We start from the raw sequence: 20,655 nt of genomic DNA, 5'->3' as shown, positions 1-20,655 counted from the left end.
CCAATCAGCTGGGGCTCGGGAGGCAGAGCATAGATGGAGGCGGGGTGAGTCAGAAGTAGTATTTGCTGGTTCTCCAAACTACTCAAAACTTCCGCTACCAGTTCTCCAGAATGGGTCAGAACCTGCTGAATACCACCTCTGATCTGAAGTATAGGATCATAGCCTATGGGGAACGTTTGGAGTGCCCCAGTTGTTTTTTACCATTTTTTTTTTTTTAAGTACAATGGTTTTAAAACTGGATAAAATTACAGTCAGAGGGAATGCATTTCCTTCATTAATGACTTCCACTTTTGCCGTTGTCCTTTTCACATATGCATAAGAGCACACATAGCTGAAAAAAAGATTGGGGGTTAATGCACCATCTCTTCTACTGCCAACTTGAACTTTTTGTAAGAGTCTCACTTACCTTAACTGGTAGTTGCTACATCCATATCAAATGACCCTTATCTTCTGTCTTGTCCAACTCTGCTTTGCTTTTGTACAACTCTGCTTTGCTTTTGTTTTATTACTGAAGGCTCTGAAGTCAGCCCACAGAGGAGCAGTTGGGATGATGTTAGCAACCCACAGAGGAGCAGTTGGGTTGATGCTATTTGTTGATAATTTCTAAGATGCTGTACATCTTCTGCCATCACACCTCTTATTTTTAAAAGTCTATGGAGAATATGTCAAATAGCAGCAATAAAGAAAAGCTGGTTGCCTCAATCACCAAGTTGTAAACATTCTGAGAAAAAACAAAGTTGGCTTGTAAGATTGTATGTGTGTGAATGAACATGCACACTTGACATGGTCATCCAAGGACAAACCCACATCCCACAAAAAAAAGCATTGCTGGTAAGATTTAAATTGCTTGTATTTATTAATTGTTTTGTTCAGCAGTAACTTAATACTGTCTATCTTGTATTTGATTCTTATTGTATATCCCTATATCCTCCAGTTTCACCATATCCTGTTCTTTCAATAAAACATTCAGATTTATGCACATGGTCTGCTTTATTAGAGGATAGGTAGGTTTAGCTGCATGTCAAGCTGCACACAGACTAACGTGTGGTGAGGACAGAATAGTGACCAAAATTGGATGAAATATTCCAAGGGTGGTCTTACTGTTCAAATCAAATCTTCAAGCCAACCTTTTAAGATATCCATACTTTGTAGCCTTGATATCTGCAACTAGATTCATTTAAACAACTTAATCCAAACAACAAACAGCTTCATCTAAACAGCAAAAATCAGATGTCCATCACCCAATCTGATGATTATTCTGATTTGCAAAAAATAAATAAATGCAGCATTTCAATTTTATATATTTGATAACAGCTTTTCAGAAAATTGGAATAAAAATGTCCTTTGGGCTTATACCTGGAAGCAAACTAGGAGGTGAAAATAAGAATTGTATTATAAAACCAAATATAAATTTCATTTTGTTTCTTTTTTGCAGAACTGCATTGTGAGGCATTCATTGAAGCATCATTACATTTGTTGCATTGTAGAATACAATCTTTATGCTGAAACCATACTTGGAATAAAACACACTAGTATTTTGAAACAGTGGGAGGTTAAAACCTTTTGCAATTTTTTTCAACATATGTTCTATGACTATCGTTACTTTTATTTTTCTGCTAAAACTAAATCTCACTAATTGAAAGGAAATCTGCAATAAAGCATCTAAAACTACTTTTAAAAGAGTAAATCATGTGAATATACACTTCAAGCTAAAAAGGGATTATTGTTGGCTGAGTCTTCTGTTTGTTGTAATCCAGATGTTTCTAAATTGAGATCTTTAAATAGCGACTTTTCTAAACTTGCAGAAAATATGGCAGAATTGTTGGTGGAAATGTCTTCCAATTGTCTTCTTTTCCTCCTTTCTACCTCTGTGATTTTCACCAAGATTTATTTCTTCTTTGGCAATGTTATTTCAATAGATAACTTCTGGAATGTTAGATGTACAAATTGTCCACTATGATAGCATCTTCCAGTGGAGAGCATTTTTAGTAACCTCCATTCAACCATCTCATCTAAACAAATCCTAGATTATTCAATGTATGTAATGAAAAACCATTCAATTAATATGCTGCTAGAATTCCATGCTCATTAAAAAAAATTCATACAATCAAAAGTAAAGTAGCTATTCCAGCTATGATATAAACAGGAGTGCTTTGCTGATAATATTGTTTGGTAAAAGAGCTTGCAAACAACTACCTATCAAAGCAAACAAAATATTTCCATGAGTTAGAGTTAAAAGTTTAGAATTTATTTATGCATTTTTAACTAGTTTGAAAATAAGATAATTCAGAACCCAAGCGTATACAATTCTTGTTAAGTTTATTTAATAAAATCAACTAATATTAAGTTTAATAAGGTCTTCTGCGTTGAAAAAAAGACAGCACTTCTGTAAACAAACTGGTTTCAAACCAAGGAGAAGTCAGAAAAATAATGCAATAGTTGGCATGCCACTAAAGGTTTAAGTTAGTCATTGATTAACATGCCCTACTAATTTAATTTAAACAGTGTCATTTTTATGCATGTGTGCATCAGTGGTGGGATTCAAATGTTTCTACTACCAGTTCTGTGGGTGTGGCTTGGTGGGTGTGGCAGGGGAAGGATGACTGTAAAATCTCCAGTCAGAGGTGGTATTTGCCGGTTCTCTAAACTACTCAAATTTTCTGCTGCCGGTTCTTCAGACCTGGTCAGAACCTGCTGAATACCACCTCTGATGTGCATATGTGCATATTTGTTGTTGTTAGTTGCAAAGTCTGAGAAATAGCACTTTCTTCAATGGCCAACAATTCTAATGTCTTTATTTTTCCTATAGATTTGTCACTTACATATCTTATTTATTTGCTTATGACATTTCATTTTAACTTCACAACAATGCAGTGAGATAAGTTAATTAGGTAAGAGAGAAACCATATCAAAACACCAGGAAACTGAATTGATATTTTATTTCCTGCATTACACAAGTTCTCTTCACTCATGCTGTCATTGAATTAAAGATAAGAACAAACAGCAGGGCTAGAAAACGCTCTAGTTTACTATTGGGCACAGTGAACCCAATTTAGTTTGTTAGATTGCTTCAGCATAAAGAATTTTCTTGACCTTCAAAAGACATGATATGTTCTCAGAAAACCAGCTTCATGCCCATTTGCTCTGGATCTTATGGCTGATTGGAATTAATTATGAAAATGCCCTTAACTCGAAAACAAATGAAAGAACCTTGGAACAAATACCATGCCATTAATATTTTCCCAAGATTAGAATAATTGTTGAATCAAAATATAAAGAGAGGGGAGAGAGAGTCAGTGGTGATTCTTAATGGTTATGTATCTAAGTACGTATATATGTATGATCCCAAGGTGATCTATTCCCAATTTGGCCTTCAGGTTCCAATAGTGCACCCATTGTGGTTACAATCAAGTCCAACAAGCTTGCTTCCCTCTTTCTTTCTATTTCTCTCAGCTTCTCAATAGAGTCGAGTCTGTTTTATCATAGTTCTTGACTTCTGACCAAAAGTGAGACTGAAAAATTCATCTTTAAGCAGTGTAGTCATCAAGTGATTTCTCCTGATTTCATGACATTTTTGCTGGTTAAGTGAATCATTGCAGTCATTAAGCGAGAAATCACATGACCGTGACTTGGAAGAAGTCTATGAGGAATGTTGAAAGTGGCAACCACATGACCCTTGGATGCTGCCACTGTTGTAAATGCAAGCCAATTTCCAACTGCCCAGGTCATTATAATGTGATCACATGGATGGTGAGACAGTTTGGGGTCTGGTTATCTGTCCCTTCATTGCTGTTGTAACTTCATACAATTGTAAGACTTTCTGGGAACTCCTTTCCTATGGAACAGCTGATCTTCCTTCTCTCACACTTTTTCAAAAGTGTTTTGAGACCTTGTTAACTTAGAAGGTCTTTGGGGGCTAACTAGGCAAGGGTCAATACTATGAATCTTGGAATATATAGTATATATTCCAATTATATTCATAAGAATATAATTGTGATTAGTCTAGGATGCGTTATGTTATTAAATGGCACACAAAATTGATTTCCCCCACCAATATGATAGTAAGGGTAAGTTTTGGATTGCTCAGCATTTTCTTTATTAAAATTAGCACTGTTGATCTTAGGCCAAATTTTTCAGAACTTAACCAGTACCATAAATCACTTTTAATAAATACCTAGACATTATTAGGGAGTGTTTTGTATTAGCTTTATTATTTGTATTAGAATAGATTTAGTTCCCCATTTTCATTTCATGTTCATTTGTTTATGCCCCTTCTTTTAGATTTTTCTATTTATGTTTTTAAGGGCTTTAAAAATATATGCAACTTTATTTTTGTATTTTCTAAAAAAATCCTCCTTATGGGTGATCTTTAACCATAATGGAAGTTGATTTGATTTGAAATCTATCTTTGGCACATATGCCAAAATATAATGAAGGTGTTAGGGGCCTTGGCATTTATTTTAAAGCAATAGCATTTTCCTCATTGTGAAGTTGTGTTCTCCAAGTTATAGTGGGACAAAATACTTGAAATAAACTCCTGGTATGCGTATCCAGAGTGTTTCTGCAAAACCTCTTCAGATGTCAAATATAGGGAGCGCTCAATTTGTTGCAACAGCAGGAGATTGGAAACATTTATCTACTGACCAAACGTAGGTCTGGCTGCTTTCAGAATGTGTGCTGAAAGCAAAATAGGGCATCTCTTGTTGTGTATGAAGACCACAGAAGAAGAAAACAGCTGAACTTTGTCGTAAACAAAAAAAAGGAAACCAGTCTCCTTGGAACGATAGACCAGAACTTTTCCCTGGAGCTTCGTTCTCACAGTGGAGAACTCTTTAAATGCACATTTTGATGACAACTTCATTATACTAAACAAAGGATTGGTAAATTGAATTTTGTGGGGAGGAAGGTGAGCAACATCTTAATTAGAGTAAATAGTCAATTGTACTGATTTGAAGTCATCCCAATTCAATTGCTTAGGACTAGATGACTTCTTAAGCAATGCCTTTCAGAACTCAAGTGAAGAAAAATTGGTTATCGGAACAGAGCAGCAACTTTCCTGTAATTCACGAAGCATTGTAAATGTAGAAGAATTAACAATCTCACCACTGTTTCAAATCGGGGGAGAACCATAATAAAAATATAAAACCCTGTTTGAATTTGCAAGGCAGCTTTTCAGCCAAATCAATCATGGATAACAACTATGACTTTGCTATTTCTACAAAACCCACATAAATTCTTCGCAGTTTTGCAACTGTAATATTTAATCCCTGGCTAATTTTGTTTGTTCTGTGAAATAAGAGGCACCTGTAGAGATCAGTGTCAAGAAGAATGTCAGGTTTGTTTGATATAAAAATGATGTAAAAATATGTTGAAAGTCCTAGAAAGAGGGCAGAAAAGAGCAACAAAGATGATCTGGGGACTGGCTAAAACATATGCAGAAAAGTTGCTGGAACTGGGTATGTCTAATTTGATGAAAAGAAGGACTAGGAGTGACATGATAGCAGTGTTCCAATATCTCAAGGGCTGCCACAAAGAAGAGGGAGTCAAACTATTCTCCAAAGCACCTGAGGGCAGGACAAGAAGCAATGGATGGAATCATTTGTCTGAACCATTTGTCTGAAACGGTATAGGGTTTCCTACCTAAGGAGTAGAACACCTCTAAGGTCCCTTCCAACTCTGTTATTCTATTTTATTTTATTCTATTTATATTCCATGATAGAATTTCTACCTTGATAGTACCAACAACCTGTCATGTTGAAAAAGAGGAACACAGAATGAATTCCTTTTATGTTGAATCAAGGATCAATCTAAATGTTCATCTGATTTCAAAAACTAAGTTGGGATGGACTTGGTTAGTATTTTGATGGGAGACTACCAGGAAGTCTTAGAGCTGTAGGCTAGACTGAGATATTGAAAAGGATCCCAGCAAAGAGGCAATAGCAAACACAGCCCAGAATATCTTTAAGAAATATGTTGTCACCAGTAATCAAACTTGACTTGTGGGCATCTTTAGCCTTTCCTGTATATACTTTACTATACTGGCTGGAGATTTCTGGGAGTTGAAGTCCACAAGTCTTAAAGTTGCCAAGTTTGGGGAGCCCTGGTTTAAATGCTTGTTGATTGTTCCTGGTCAAAGAAGAATAACATAAAGATTGAGAAATATATTTTTTGAAAGCTACAAATTAATTGCATGGACGTTCCCAGGAAGTAATCAGGTTTAACTTTGACATAAGGAAAGTGCCTATGGAGATTCTCCATCGTCCAGGTCGTGGTTGTCCCAAAGATGCTTTTTCAAAAGGCAACTGGAGTGCTTTTCCTTGAAGACATTTCACCTTTCATCCAAGAAGCTTCTTTCAGTTCTGACCTTCTTTAGTCAGAACTGAAAAAGCTTCTTGAATGAGAAGTGAAATGTCTTCAAGGAAAAGTCCAGTTGCCTTTTGAAAAAGCACTTTTGAGACACTTAACTGTACTACATACAGTCTTTATGACCATCATAATAATCAACATCATAAGTATTTATATCATTATCCTTTCATCATATCATCTAAGTTATTTCTCACAACATCAGCCCTACATAGCAGTAGATACAAATTAAGAGTCAGTAGAGGCTTTGGTCTGGTGATTAGGAAACAGGCCAAATCTTTAGTTTCTGAATTAACTTGTAATTTTATTTTATTTTTTAAAAAATAATTTTTTATTTTTAAACAAACATACACAGACAAAACATAAAATATAAAACCATCTTCCAAAAACATTCATACAGTATGTCAGTTGGTTACAATTTTTTTGTGCATTCTCTCCATAGTCCTCACTTACAATTATTTGTATAAATTCTCATATTATCAATCTAATATATATGTATACATTATTATCATTGTTAATCATTTATTTGACTAAACTGTTATTCTTTCATTTTGTATGAGATATTCATAATTTTAAGTTAAGTTGTAATATAACAATTCATATTATCATCCTAAATCCATAATAATAATCTTTATATTATATTCTGTATAATTCTATTATCCTTATATTATAAAATTCTCTAAGATATTTCATTTCCGTATTTTTTTTCTAACCATTGATAAAATAAATCCCGTATCTTATAAAAATGTTTATCTTCTTGTTCTCTAATTTCAAATGTCAATTTACTCATTTCAGCACATTCCATTATTTTCTTGATAACTTCCTCCTGCATTGGTATTTTCTCATTTTTCCAATGTTTAGCAAATACAATCCTAGCCGCTATTAATATATTTACAATCAAATATTTCAATTCACTACTGTGTATTTAGGGTAAGATCCCCAATAAAAATATCTCTGGTTTCAAGTCTATGTGTTTCTTTGTCATTTTTTCCAACCATGTGTGGATTTTAGTCCAATATCTTTTAGCTTCTGCACACATCCACTACATATGGTAATATGAACCCGGTATGTGATGACATTCCCAACATTTTTTGGATTTGTTCTTAAACATTCTTGCTATTCTCGAAGTGCCACGAACTTTATTTGTGGCCCAAATCTTAATCTCAGTTTATAAATCCAAGTCTCTGTGTCTCTTAATGATTATGATTGAAAACCAGTAGCTCTTCTTTTTCCTTTTTGGTAGAGTGAATGTAATTTTCTGAAACTATAAACTTTTAGGACAGGATGAAGTGTACCACAATGCAGAGATATAGATATAAACAATTTCTTCCTATATGTCTTTTAGCTGTTAGTGTTTTAGTTTTTTTTTTTTAAAAAAACATTGCTGATTAAGTTTTTATTTCTAAGAAGAACTGAAATTTATTTTCATGAAAAGTTGACACTTCTGGGATAGTACCTGCCATGATTTGGATGAATATGTTCAAAAGAAATACAAGTACTTCTTTTGGAAGTTTCCAAAAATGTACTCCTTCTTGTCCTTATGGTTTGGTGTCCATTTATCATGAAAATGAAATATGATACTGGCCCCCTTAAAATATCTATAGAATTTCAGAAGTTTTTGTATAGGAAAGGGAATCTACAAATTTTTAGTATGTACTCATTGAGAGAGGAAATTATTCAGTCCTCCAACTCATTCGAGGGAAGATTTAATATAATTTGGTGTTTGTCTTCTAAAACTATATTTTCATATCCCAATGGAAGCATTGTCTAGAAACCCTAAGGCGCTTTTCAAAAGGCAACTGGGCTTTCTTGGGTTTTTTTCCCCTTGAAAACATTTCACTTCTCATCCAAGAATCTTCTCAGTGAAGGTCAGAAGTGAAGAAGCTTCTTGGATGAGAAGTGAAACACTATCAAGAAAACAACAAGAAAGACTAGTTGTCTTTTGAAAATCACAGCCATGACGTGGATGATTGAAAATCTCCATAGACATTCTTTAGAGTCTAGAATGTTCAGTCACAGAACTGCAATTATTACCATAAATCCCCTGCCTTTTACAGTGCCTTATATGGAGCATCCTGGGAGAAATCAACTATATCCTACCTGTCAATGAATATTTCAGTTTCAACCATAACAACACAAGAGCAAACAATAGATACAAATTCAAGGTTAATCGCACCAAACTTGATTGCAGGAAATACGACTTCAGCAACAGAGTGGTCAATGTCTGGAATACTCTACCTGACTCTGTGGTTTCTTCCCCAAACCCCCAAAACTTTAACCTTAGACTGTCTACTATTGACCTCACCCCTTTCCTAAGAGGTCTGTAGGGGGCATGCAGAAGCGCACCAACGTGCCTACCATCCCTATCCTATTGTTTCTTTTATTTTTCTTATATGTACCCATTTCATGTATTCATAACTATGTATATACTTATACCTATTATCTTGTAAGCGATTGACAAATCAAATATTTACAGATTACAGATTTACTTCTGTGACTCTTAATTTCCAATTCAATCATGAAGCTTTATAGGGTTATAACTTAGATTTAGTCTACTTCAGGGGAGCCTGTTTAATTTGAATAGCTCCAAAATTTCCTTGATTTGATTCCAATTAAAATATTTCATTACAATGCCAAAACATACCAATTAATTTATGCTCCCACATTTTCCTCAGTCTGCCTTGATTCCTAGAGGCATTGACAAGCAGAGAACTGTCCTTATGTGAACTATTTCAGTCTTCTTAAGAAACCCTATCTCTCTACTGTAAGCGGGCTATGTACATGTGTGCTATCTTCTGAACAATACCTGGAGAATAACAATCTAAAATCACAATGAATTATATCAGAGGAAGGTCTGTTCTCATCTGGCTGTTTCTTATGTGTATACGTACATTGACAAATACCCATTTTGCTCCTGTGTTGTTGGTGTCAGTACTAAGAGGTATATTGGAGTAATAAATGAAATCCATGAAAGACTACTTTTATTTAGATTGGCTGACATAACCTTTCAACTCTGTTTGTGCTACCCCTCCTCTTTGTTTTATAAATGTGTGAGTTAGGGAGCAGTCTATTAGAAATGTTTGCACACATTCTAGATGTCCATGTAAAGGATTTAATCTATGCTTTCCTTTTCATCTCTTTGATAACAGTTTCCCCCTCTATTCCTAAAGACCTTCCTCTTTATTTTCAACAATTGTACAAACCCTAATCTGAATGAAAATGTACTGCATTTTTAAAGATTAAAAAAAAAGAATTTAAAAATACTGCAGTATTTAAAATATTCCTTCTTTTCCATTGACAATTCAAAGGTATAAGAAATTACTTCTGGAAAAAAGAATCCTTTTCAAAGAAACTCATGAATCTCATTTTTTCTTATTTCCAAAAGCAACCCAAAAATGACTTAACACTTTATGGTTTTAGAAAAGCTAACTTTGTAATATTTTGAGAATAAGTTAAAGAATATCCAACTTTTTTGATATTTAGATAATATCTTATAGTATTACTATGCTTACAAATAATATGCATTTTTAAAGGAGTGCATTGGGAGATTTACTCATCTTGCCCTGTTGTCATTTATTATATAATCAGTGCAAGTCAGAGTATGCTCAATTTCAGTTCTTTAGACTATTTTTGCAGTGACATACAAAGGCATCAGCTAATGTCAGACACACTAATGAGAGTAAATTTCTAATGTAATTGCTTGGTAGAGAAGGGTGAGTTTTGTTAGATGGCAAAGATGTTAGATGGGTGAGAAAGAAAAGGTTCAGATAAAAACCTTCAACCCTTGTCAGGAATTTAATTTTGAAAGCTAGTGCTATTCTTAATAAAATTTATACCAATGGTTATAATTTCTCCCTCCCTCCCTTCTCTCTCTTTCTCTCTTTCCCTCCCCTCCATCTCTCTCATCTAGCCTCTTTTTAATATTTTATGAATGAAGTTATCATGAGATACTATGCTGAATGTTTTGATGAGGTCAAGCTACATTAGGTCCATTGTCATTGCCCAACCTATTAATTTAATAGCATTTGTTAACAATGCATTTTTATCCAAATGCTATCAAACATGCTGTTTTATAATCAGAACACAGATTTTTCCCAGTATAGATGTCAAAATGACAAATCTAAAACTTGCCAGGTCTTCCTCCTTCTCTTTTTTGAGATAGGGATCACATTTCATCTCACTCAGTCTTCTTAGGACCACACAGATCTCCTGAAGCTCTGAATGAATACATTTAATAGTTTTGTGATCATCTCAGCTAGTTCATTTAGTACCTATGATATACTTTATCCAGCTGTGGAAACTTGAATTAATTTAAGTTCTTTAAGTATTCTATAAAGTATGAGTAGGGAAGCAATGAGGCTGAAAACCAATTGCTTTTCATTTAGAATCTGGTCTAGACTTCCAACAACTGGCATTACATACAAACCATCAGATTTCCAATAGAACTGGGAAAAAGCTTTCAATTATTCATATTTAATTATATAGAACACAGAGTAATAGAGTTGGAAGGGACCTTGGAAGTGTTCTAGTCCAAACCCCTGCTCAAGCAAAAAACCCTGGCCTATACCATCTCAGACAAATGGTTGTCCAGTCTCTTTTTGAAAGTCCCCAGTGATGGAGCACTCACAACTTCTGAAGGCAAGTTGTTCCATTGGCTGATAGTTCTCACTGTTAAGAATTTTCTCCTTAGTTCTAGGTTGCTTCTCTCCTTGGTTAGTTTTGAACCATTGTTTCTTGTCTTGCCTTTTGGTGCTTTGGAAAATAGTTTATCCCCTCAAATATTGGAACACTAGAATATCATTTTAGAGTCAGGAGATCCAGGTTCCTGGATCCACCTGCCCCCCACAAACACATATGATTGGGATGAAATATTACGAACACTTTTTTGAGCTGTTGGCAGCCAGAATATATCTCACTCAGTTCTCTAAATCTTATTTTTTACAGAGTTGAAATGTTTGTTCCCAACTAATAAGATTTGGGTATATTCACCACTCTGTTAGGTGTAGCTTCTTGCTTTATCTGTATCAGCATAAAGCCTAGTGGGCACCACAATAACCGAATCATATCATTAAAGCCATTGTATTTTCTCACAACAGAATGATAACAGAAAGTCCTTTGCTATATTGGAAGTCTTGATGATAACCTGTATTATCAAGAACAGAAGCCCAAAAAGAAAAGAAAAAAAGCTCTTAAAAAGACTCTAAGGGAAAGGATTGTATCAAAATGGTTATTTTGCTCAATGCATGTCAAGCAGAAACAAAAATAAAAATTGGAAAGAGGATAAGTCCTGCAACGTGATTTGACATAAACTATTATTTTATAGTTTACAGTTTGGGAGGGTAATAAACATAAACAATAACAAAACAGAAAATAGGCAACAGTTTCCAAAGCCTCCCCTACCATTGACCAGAAGGAAATCACTAACTCAGGCAGCAGATTTTCAATATCATGAAAGGAATGCCAATAAATTGTTATTTAATTAATAGATGTGCATAGTAAAGTTTTTGCCAACATGAAAATAATTTGGATGACTTTGGTCAGTGCACCTTGATTTGAGAAATGTCACCTTTTCTCAGGAAGTAAGTACTTTAGATTAAGCCTGTGCACATCTAAGCATACTTGCTGTAATAAATAAAGTTGACAGTATTGGGAGTCCAGAACAGAAACATGATGTTATACGCAAGAAGAAACATTATAGGTTATTTCGGTGAAAAGAATAAAGCTGAGAAAACGGAGTTCCTTTGATCAGGATATAAAAAATACACAAGCTCATCAGCTAACAGTAGACCTATTGCAACAGATGTCGTAGGGCAGGGGTATCAAACTTGATTTCATTGAGGGCCGCATTAGGGTTGTGTTTGACTTTGGGATGCTGGCTGGTCATGGTCAGGATGGGCATGGCCAGCTCAACGTCACTTGTGTCTGGGGCACCTGTAGTGGCCCGAGCACTCTGCCAGTGAAAACGGAGCTTTGTTTTTGCTGGCAGAGGATTGCAGGAAGCCATCACAGCTGAAAACAGAGCTTGGAGGGGGTACCACAGCCCTCCCAAGCTTTGTTTTCACTGGCAGAGGTACCATGGAGTGGTCCTTCACTGTTTCCAGAGTGGCATCGCAAGCCAAATCTAAGCACCCCGTGGTCCAGATCTAGCCTGCAGGCCTTGAGTTTGAACCCCTGTTGTAGGGGAAAGGATTAACCCAAGCTAAAGTTACCAAATATTATGAAAAAGAATTGGGTAGATCAAGAAAGAGAAACCCAACTCCTAAGAAATTCTAAGACAAAGGAAACAATAAAAAGTAAATCTTAGGCACTCCATATACTACAAACTACAACTGACACGGGCTCTTCAAGCACCCAAAGATGTGGGAGAACAAATTTTTAAGACTTCCAGAACATTGAGGATGTGGGTGGGAGAAGCTCCTGATATTTTTATATACAGCATATGTGTAAAAGTGTAAAGCAGTTCCAGATTTATTGTGTCACCAGGATTAGTTGTAGTTGATGAGGTAGTCTGCTAAGGCAAGTAAGACCCTTTAGAGCTTGTCATAATCTTTATAATTTCTTAGAATAGTTGGAAGAGACCTTGTACGTCTTCTAGTATAACTTCTGCTCAAGCAGGAAGACCCTACACCATTTCTGACAGATGGGAGTCCAATCTCTTCTTGAAAGCCTCCAGTGATGAAGCTCCCACAACTTCTGAGGGTAAGCTGTTCCATTGGTTGATTGTTCTCACTGTCAAAACATTTCTCCTTATTTCCAGGTTAAACCTCTCCTTGTTCAGTCTCCATCCATTATTCCTTGTCTCCTTGGAAAATAGCTTGACCCCTTTCTCTCTGTGGTAGCCCCTCAAATTCTGGAATACTGCTATCATGTCTCCCCTGGTCTCTCTCTTCACTAGACTACCCATGCCGAGTACTTGCAACCGTTCATCATATGTTTTAGCCTCCAGCCCCTTAATCATCCTGGTTGCTCTTTTCTGCACTTTTTATATTAGGTAAAGGAGCCCCTGAGGATTTTACTCGTGAAATTACAGTGGCGGTTTTCATCTCCATTTCAAGACCAATGTGCCAGCACTATCCAAATATGTTTCCATAGACAGGTGGGAAGCCTGATATCACCAAGCAGTGTTATCTTTCTCACCAAAGTGGTGCTTCTTTATCTGCTTGCATTTGCATGTTTTCAAACTGCTAAATTGGAGGCTGCTGGGGCAAGGACAGGAGCTCACCCTGTTGCATGGTGCTCAGGTCTTGAATTTGGGTTGCTGGCTGGAAAGTTGACAAGCCCAGTGTCTTAGTCACCACATCAACAATATACATTGGGCCATATGGTATTTTTTTCTTCCGTAAAAATATTTCTATTTAAACTTTCCCTAAAATAGTAGCAACAAAATTTCCAGCCTTGTTGGCTTAGTGATTTATAAAATTTCTTTTGTGTCTAACTGTCACTGCATTTGCACCTCACATTTAAAAGCAATTGAATAGAATCATGAATGGATTAGCATGTTAGGCATACCAGTGTCATAAAGTTGAGAGTCACTTTGGATAGTGAGAAGGATGGCATGTAAATTAAATAAATAAATTAAAATGAGAAAGTACAGCTTCAATAATAAAGAATACAATGTCAAGATTTCAAAATATGGTAGTTTTATTTTCCTTGGATGATATACGGCATACTGTCTTGGAATGGCAGCATAGCTGGATCTATCTGGTGGGACACCAATTTAGTATCAACTGTATTTTGCTACTTAATGACAAAATCCACATCTTCTTTTGTTTATGTTGCATTCATTTTCTATGAAAACAGTCTGTTATGAGAAACAGCAGCAATGACTTTGACTAGAAATTTGAAAGGGATATGACTTTATTTTCTTTTTTAAAAAAACAATTATTTATAATCATTATCATAATCACCTTGTATGCCAATTGATTTTCAACAAGACTTTTTTTAAAAAAGAAAAGTATTTTCAAAAAAGACATTATCTGTAAATGGACAGGTAATTACTGAAGTTATTCTTTTCTACAGATAGACAAATAATTAATGCATCAAATGCAACCCACATACAACAGAGTGAATTGGAGTAATTGATAAATAAAAATACTAAGACTAAGTAAATAACAATATGTAGTGATCTAAGGCATATCTACTATGTATAGTATATATAAGTGTGTGTGAGCAGGAGTGGTGCAGTCAGTGGTGGGATTCAAAACTTTTCACTACCGGTTCTGTGGGTGTGGCTTGGTGGGTGTGGCTAGGTGGCCATGGCCATGTGACTGGGTGGGCGTGGCATTTTTGCTTTGTTACAGCCATCCCCACCCATTTTTTGGGCCTTCTGGGCCTCAGGGGAGCCTCCTGGGGGGTGTTTTTGCTCCCAGAAGGCTCCCCTGGGGCTCAGGAAGGCAAAAAATAGAGGGGGGGTCCTGTGCCCCGTCCTCCATTTTTTGCCTTCCTGGGCCTTAGGGAATGCTCCTGGGTGAAGCAGTAAGACAAGCTAGGGGAATCCTGGCACAGCTGATCGTATGAACAGCTGATTGTCGGGAGGGAAAAATAAAGAAATACCTTAAGGGACAAGCATCAAGTGGGTGGGGGTGAGTGAGAATTGGGCGGGCGGGGCAAGTGAGCCAGCGACGACCGGGCGATGGGTGGAGGCATGGCCAACCAGAACTTACTACCGGTTTGGCGACCCACACCAAATCCTTGCTACCAATTCACCCGAACCATTGCGAACTGGGTGAATACCACCACTGGGTACAGTGGCCTTGAGGTGGAACACTCACTTCACAATCAGGAGGCTACGAGTTCGATCCTAGGTAGAGGCAGATATTTCTCTCTCTGGGCACACTGAGAATATATCTGCTGAACAAAAATGGGTAAGGGTTTGGTTTTTGTGGGTTTTTTTTTTTTTTTTGGTAGATTTGGGGGAAATAGATTTTTAAAAAAAATAAAAATGGAAAAAAAAAAATATTTTGGGGGGGGGGGGAGGGGGGGGGGAAAAAAATTTTTTTTTTTTTTTTATTGGTTTTTTTTTTTTTTTTTTTTTTTTAAAAAAAAAAAAAAAGGAGAAAAAAAAAAAAAAATAAAAAATGATAATTTTAAAAAATGTATAAATTTAAAAATAAAATTCCAAAAAATTTTTTTAATATTTTTTTGATAGAACACATTACCCCATTGGTGACAGGAAGGGCATCTGACCATTAAAACACTCTGCTAGCTCCATTCAGATGCCCAGACTCCATCCCGCAAGGGATTATGGGATCGTTAAAAGAAAATGATGATTTAAGAGACTGTGCATGCATGTGTGTCATATGGAGACTATACAAACTATAGCAAAATCAAAGAAATTCAATGAAGGGAACAAAATCATCACTTTATTTGCAAAACTGTACAGTATTACTGTACAGCCTTTCCCCAACTACAAAGATGAAAGTTGTTTGTGAAGGATTAAGAAATAACAAAAATGCTATGGCATGAACAGGCTTATTCTTCATAAATTGGGGTCATAACCTTGTTGCGTTATTTGGCTGTAGTAAGCAAGTGCAAGGAGTTTTATTATGTTTACACATAAAATAGAGTGCAAAACGGTTTGACATAGTCACAGCCTTTTTGAATGTTCAGAGTTCAAAACAAAATATACTTGTTCCAAGGTCCACTCTTGTTCTTGGAACAGCCATGATTCATTTTCCCCCCGAGCATCCTTGTTTTGAGTGTTTCAGCTGTTCTGAGTCCTGGGATTGGATTATGACTTGTGGCTGGGTTTTTCAAACAACTTTCTGGCCTCACACTGAAATTTTGCAGTGGATGGGGAAGTCATTTGCAAGCATAGTAGATGGTGCTCTGTTGTTTCGAGGCAGGCAACTACCGGTAGCTTAGCTGAAAAGCTGATGATTGCAAGTTGAGCAAAAGCAAGTAGAGACAAAAAAAAATATGTGTGTGCACATGCATGAAATAAGGTGCTTAACACACAAGTGTTGCTGGGGTTGTTGAAATGATCAATGTAAAGAGCACTACTACAATGTTGAATCTTCAGAGTGCACCTGACTCTATGTTGGTTTGGGTTGGGCTGGGAAGGGAAATTTTAGTAAGGGGAAACTTTGGACTCTTGAAAGTGAGATTCCAGAAAAAAAATTAGAAATAGTACAACTCTATGTTTATTTTGTAGCATTGTTTATTGATTATGTGCCATCAAGTCCTTGTTGACTCTTAGCAGTCCCATAGTTAGAGTTGAGGGAATAATCGCTGAATCTTTTGTTCTGTTGATGCTACTAAGTTTTAACTGTAAAATCAACAACAACAACAACACTTGTGTATGTGTACATAAAGCTTATTTGCTATTGGCACAGCCTGAAACATTAACCATCCACATTGCTTTTTGTTGTTTTATCTTGCTAGTCTGCTATAATATTCAGTTCATTCATGAAATAGTTGAAAACCCAGCTACATGATGGCATCTGGTCAAATGTGGCTGATCTTGCAAAAGTAAGTATGAATAGACCCTAGTTTGTATTTAATTAGTAGACCATCAAGAAATAAGAAAATTGTAAACTAAAGCATGAATTGGGATTGGTGGAGAAAGCATATCTAAAAAAGCAAATAATGGCAAACTACTTCCATTTCCTTACAAAAGAGGATTAGCTAGACTTATAATTATCAGGAGCTCAGTGCAGCTTACAGGAGACTAATTTTAAATTAGGCAACAGCATTTGACTGCAAAAGAAAAAAAAAGGAAAAGGAAAATTCATTAGTTGAACTTGCTAAGTAGATGAGATGGTACCTAGGGCTGTCTGCTAACAATCTACAAATAATTGACAAAAGGGATTTAAACACACACACACATTCACACACACAAAGTAAAAAAAAAAACATATTACAATTTGTACTTTCCTGTCTGGCTTATTTATCAATAGGACAAGAGAAATACTAATTGAAAAGAAAATGGATGGGATTAGGCCTTTTGATCAGTTAGTGTGCTGATTGGATTTTCCAGTTTACATTTAAAAAAAATAGAAAGTGCTTCTGAAAACAGATTTTAACTTATTTTAACTCATTGATGTTTCCAGCATTTTTTTATTGGGATTATTATTTTGACATCTTCAATAATCTTTTCAAAAGAAATCTCTCTGTGGCTATTTGTTATTAAGTAACCATAACCATAAACTGCTATTCCTTTAAGGGATATCCCAATGCCATTGTTTCCTATGATTGGAAGGTTTAAGCACATTTTTTGTCAAGGATCTCCAAATGTCTTGATGTGATATTTTTAGGGGGCTATTTTGTTCAAAGCTTGAACTCACTCAGGAACGCAAGTATGCCAAAGGAATAGCACAAGGGTGTCAAACTCTAGATTCGGCTCATGGGCTGCTTAGATCTGGTCTGTGCGGTCACCCTGGAAACAGTGAAAGACCAGCCCGTGGTGCCTCTGCCAGTGAAAACAGAGTTTGGGAGGGCCATGTGCAGCCCCGCAGCTCTGTTTTCTCTGGCAGAGGGCAGCAGGAGGCCATCATGGCCAAAAGCATGGGCCCCTCAAGCTCCATTTTTGCTGGCAGAGGGAGATATCAGGCCATCATGGCCAAAAGCGCCCCCCCAAGCTCAGTTTTTTCTGGAAGAGAGCTGTAGGAGGCCATCGTGTCCAAAAACCGAGCTCGGGAGCCTGTTTTCTCTGGAAGAGCACTCAAGCCACCACAGATGCCCCTGATATGAGTGATGTCAAGCTGTCCACCACCACTCCCTGCCTCTGAGGTAAAAAAAAATAACCCTGATGCATCCCTCAATGAAATTGAGTTTGACACCCATAGAATAGCAGAATGTTGACTATTCCTGCACAATTTTCTCTTTACTTATGCTTTCATCTATCATTCTGCTCCTTGCTGTTTGAAGTGCTGAAGACAGACTTCAGTGATACTTTGAGGAAAGTAGCCCTTGTTGATTTGTGTATTCTCCTTATTTTTTTAAAGAATGAAGCAAAGCAGCCACATTGCTCATGTTACTTCCACTGCTTTTTATGACATTGTCTGTTTACTAGATTTCTGACTAGTGGGTAAATTTGAGCAACTCATTGTTCTTCCACAAAGCGCATAGAATTCCCTTGCACTACATAAACTCTGTTGATGATAAGCCATATTATGAATAGTTCACTCAGGCCTGATGGAAAATATCTTAGTTTGTAGCATAACATACAGAGCTATTTTGTTATTAAGACACTTCCTCCGATGGGACTCCTAATAATAAAACATAATCATAAAACACAGCAGAAAACAAATTTAAGATCCATGATGAGACCATCTAAAACTAATTATGGTAGGAACAACAGCTATTTAGCAAAACTTATTTATACACATACCGCTGTCAACAAATCTACGTTAGTTATTGTAATGGGAGAAAGTTGCTGGCTCTACAAAAAAGAATAGCTCAGACTTTTTCAGACTTAGACTGTTTTGCTCTTTAGTCGGAGTTTTTCCTCATGCTGGAAAGCTGTCTGATCCCTCAAAATTTTTGGTAGTTGATAAAAACACAGAAAACAACAATAAATATTACAAGACAAGGAATAAAAACATGGCAAAAACCAGCCATTTATCCAGTCGACTGGCTGGCCAGCCAGCCAACAAACCAACCAACCAATCAACCAAACCAGGTAGTAACAAATACCCATCCACTCCTTAGAAGGCACTGCAAAAGGCCTTGGTAAAGCACAAAATTGTCAAGGCCTTTCAAAACCACAGCAGGATGGGGACCACCGAGATTTTAGGAGGGACCTAATCTCAGGAGACAGCCACTGTGACAGAATGTGCATGTTCAGGGACCCAATCAATGGTATTGATCTAGCACCAACCCTGCTAGATCAAATCAGCCATGCAGATACTAATCAAGATCCATTTCCTTATTATGCTATAATGTTAACTGAAGTTATAAAAAGGGGGACAGCTCTTAAAGTGGAGGCAGAAGAGTTGAAATAAGTTCTATATAAAGTTTTCTGAAGCAGAAACTCATTAAACTGATGGGTGCTGGTTACAAGTGGCGTCTATAATTAATGATACAAGCCTGAGCCCAATTTGCCTTCCAGACAAATAATCTTTGAATAAAACAATACTGTGTGATATTCTTGCAATTTTATCGTTCTCCAGGACAAGATCTACCATAAAGCACCCAGCCTCCCTTTATTGCTATTAAACTCTGAATCTGGCTATTTAGATGGAACGATAAATGCAATGATAGTTTGGGGAATCCAGCCTGTTATTCCAGCTGCAGTCATACGGTTCTGCAAATTCTTACTCCATTTGAATTACAACTCATAGCAGTCCCAACCAGAATGACAATGATAAAGAACACTGAGATCTAGAGTTCAACAATATTTGGATAACCATCAGATCCAACTTGCCATACATTGCCTTCTAATTCTCTTTATGTTGAGTTGTCAAACTCCAGAATTAAAGGTCCAGTCACTCAGCAAAATCCTCAGTTCCCCAAAGACCAAAAGAAATTCTGAATTAATGAAAAATGAAATTATTCAGCATGATGCACAACATATCTAGCCTAAAAATAGGTGTAATGTTGCAAATGAGCTCAAAAAGAGGAAGACTTTAAACCAGCTGTCCAAATCCTCATAGGTGGAGATACTCCCATAAATATCAGAGTTAATGAGAATCTGGAAAAACTCAGCAGGAAACATGGATGAGAATGAATGGACTAAAAAAAAAATTGTATCTGTTAGCACTGTTTTTATATTTGATATTTAAATATGTTGGCATTCTTAGCATTTGATATCAGCATGCATGAGTTATTTTGAATCTGTTTGCATCAAGCCATTTCTTTACACCTATTATACACTCAACTGCTTATTGCAGAAAATTCTGTTAATAATAAAAATAATTCCATATTTAGGGATTGTTTTTTGGAGAGGTGCATGTCTAGGAATATGAAAAAAATGGATTTAAGCCAATATATCAATTTGCGTTTTGGTGCCAAATGGAATATTTGTTTCTTTCACATTCGTGGATTTAAGACCTCCTATGAATTTAAAGCACTGCCAGCTGCTATTTAAAGTGTAAATAATAATCTATTTTATGTTTTGAAGACTTTTTAAAAAATGCATAACATTCTATTCCTTCTGTTTATATGGCTGACTGAACAATGGAATTGCTGCTGCTGATGGAACAGAAAGATAGCAGAAATAGCTGATTTCAAAAAAGTGAAACAAAAGCTGATTTTGTTTCACTTTTTAAAGTGAAGTTAGGAGCTGGGGTGGTGCAGTGGTTGGAACAGAGTATTCCAGGCTAACTCCGCCCACAGTCAGGAGTTTGATCC

This window comes from Notechis scutatus, chromosome 4, assembly GCF_049901735.1.
Source record: "Notechis scutatus isolate UNSWTSFEM ecotype Mainland chromosome 4, rNotScu1.2, whole genome shotgun sequence".
Lineage (NCBI taxonomy): Eukaryota > Metazoa > Chordata > Lepidosauria > Squamata > Elapidae > Notechis > Notechis scutatus.
This window is presented reverse-complemented; position numbering follows the sequence as displayed.